The following is a 2,500-nucleotide window of genomic DNA, read 5'->3' as shown; positions in this document are numbered from 1 at the left end:
ACCACAGATGTAAGGGCGACCGGTCTGTAATCATTTAGTCCTGTTGGCCTTAGCTTTTTGGGCACAGCGATGATGGTGGAGGACTTGAGACAGGCTGGTACATGGCATGTCTCCAGGGAGGTGTTAAAGATGTTGGTGAACACCGGAGACAGCTGGCCAGCGCAGTGCCTGAGGGTGGCTGGAGAGACAGAGTCCGGCCCGGCTGCTTTGCGTGGATTCTGCCTCTTGAAAAGCCCATTAACTTCTCCCTCCTGAAAGGAGAGAGTCGTTTCTGTAGTATGGGTGGGGGATGGGGCCTCTTGGGTGGGAAGGGGTGGTTCAGGACAGTCCAATTGTCTTTCAAATCTACGGTAGAACTCGTTCAGGTCGTTGGCTAGGCGGGAGTCGTTAGTGGTGTGGGGCGCTCTGGGTTTGTAGTTGGTGATGTGCCTGAGCCCTTTGGCAGACAGAAGCAGCGTCGTTAGTAGAGAACTGGTGTTTTAGTGTCTCTGAGTACAGTCGTTTAGCCTCTCTCACCGCTTTGCTAAACCTGTTCTTCGACTCCTTGAATCTGTCTCTATCCCCACTCCTAAACGCTTCCTCCTTCTCCAACCTCAACCTTTTGAGCTTTGCTGAGAACCAGGGCTTGTTGTTGTTAAAGTTCACCCTGGTACGTGTTGGGATACAGCAGTCCTCACAGAAGCTGATGTACACAGCCTCTGTGAGTTCATCCAGACTATTGGTAGCAGTCGTGAACATATCCCAGTCAGTACAGTCTAAGCACGCCCGCAAATCTTCCACAGCCTCACTGGTCCACTGTTTAGATGTCCTCACAGCAGGTTTACAGAGTTTTAGTTGCTGCCTGTATGCACGAATCAGGTGGACCAAGGGAGTTCTGTGCGAGCCGAACAGCCCCGTGACCCACAAGAGAAACATCCCCGCCAAATTCGAGCGTTTGACGGGGTCTATCCGTGAAAAAATATTCACGTTTTTGAGTGCACATGCATTTCTGCTGCAAATGCCTCTGGAAGTTTCATGCCGTTCGTATGCCAATTGTGGCAACACGAAAATGACCCGTTTTCCCATTCCGAGGGATTTCTGTGCGACCCTAACAGCCCCGTGAGCCACAAGAGACACATCCCCGCCAATTTCTAGCGTTTCACGGGGTCTATCCGTGAAAAATATAGACGTTTTTGAGTGCACATGCATTTCTGCTGCAGATGCCTCTGGAAGTTTCATGCCGTTCGTACGCAATGTGGCAACACGAAAATGACCCCTTTTCCCATTCCGAGGGATTTCTGTGCGACCCTAACTAACAGCGCCCGTGAGCCACAAGAGAGACATCCCCGCCAATTTATAGCGTTTCACGGGGTCTATCCGTGAAAAATATAGACGTTTTTGAGTGCACATGCATTCCTGCTGCAAATGCCTCTGGAAGTTTCATGCCGTTCCTATGCAATGTGGCCACACAAAAATGACCCGTTTTCCCATTCCGAGGCATTTCTGTGCGACCCTAACAGCCCCGTGAGCCACAAGAGAGACATCCCCGCCAACTTCTAGCGTTTGACGGGGTCTATGCGTGAAAAATATTAAAATTTTTGAGTGCACGTGCCTTTCTGCTGCAAATGCCTCTGGAAGTTTCATGGCGTTCCTATGCAATGTGGCAACACGAAAATGACCCCTTTTCCCATTCCGAGGGAGTTCTGTGCCACCCTAACAGCCCCGTGAGCCACAAGAGACACATCCCCGCCAATTTCTAGCGTTTCACGGGGTCTATCCGTGAAACATATAGAAGTTTTTGAGTGCACATGCATTCCTGCTGCAAATGCCTCTGGAAGTTTCATGCGGTTCGTACGCAATGTGGCAACACGAAAATGACCCGTTTTCCCATTCCCAGGGATTTCTGTGCGACCCGAACAGCCCCGTGAGCCACAAGAGACACATCCCCGCCAATTTCTAGCGTTTCACGGGGTCTATCCGTGAAAAATATCAATTTTTTTTTGACTGCACATGCATTTCTGCTGCAAATGCCTCTGGAAGTTGCATGCGGTTCGCATGCAATGTGGCGACACGAAAATGACCCGTTTTCCCATTCCGAGGGATTTCTGTGCCACCCTAACAGCCCCGTGAGCCACAAGAGAGACATCCCCGCCAATTTCTAGCGTATCACGGGGTCTATCCGTGAGAAATATTCACTTTTTTGAGTGCACATGCATTCCTGCTGCAAATGCCTCTGGAAGTTTCATGCGGTTCGTATGCAATGTGGCGACACGAAAATGACCCGTTTTCCCATTCCGAGGGATTTCTGTGCCACCCTAACAGCCCCGTGAGCCACAAGAGAGACATCCCCGCCCACTTCTAGCGTTTCACGGGGTCTCTCCGTGAAAAATATCACATTTTTTGAGTGCACATGCATTCCTGCTGCAAATGCCTCTGGAAGTTTCATGCGGTTCGCATGCAATGTGGCGACACGAAAATGACCCGTTTTTTCCCATTCCGAGGGATTTCTGTGCCACCCTAA

This window comes from Petromyzon marinus, unplaced genomic scaffold, assembly GCF_048934315.1.
Source record: "Petromyzon marinus isolate PM22_M1 ecotype Great Lakes invasive population unplaced genomic scaffold, UKy_Petmar_22M1.pri1.0 PM_G_Scaffold_156, whole genome shotgun sequence".
In the NCBI taxonomy this organism is placed as follows: Eukaryota; Metazoa; Chordata; class Hyperoartia; order Petromyzontiformes; family Petromyzontidae; genus Petromyzon; species Petromyzon marinus.
The sequence above is the reverse complement of the archived record's forward strand: the minus strand, read 5'-3'. Positions refer to the sequence as shown.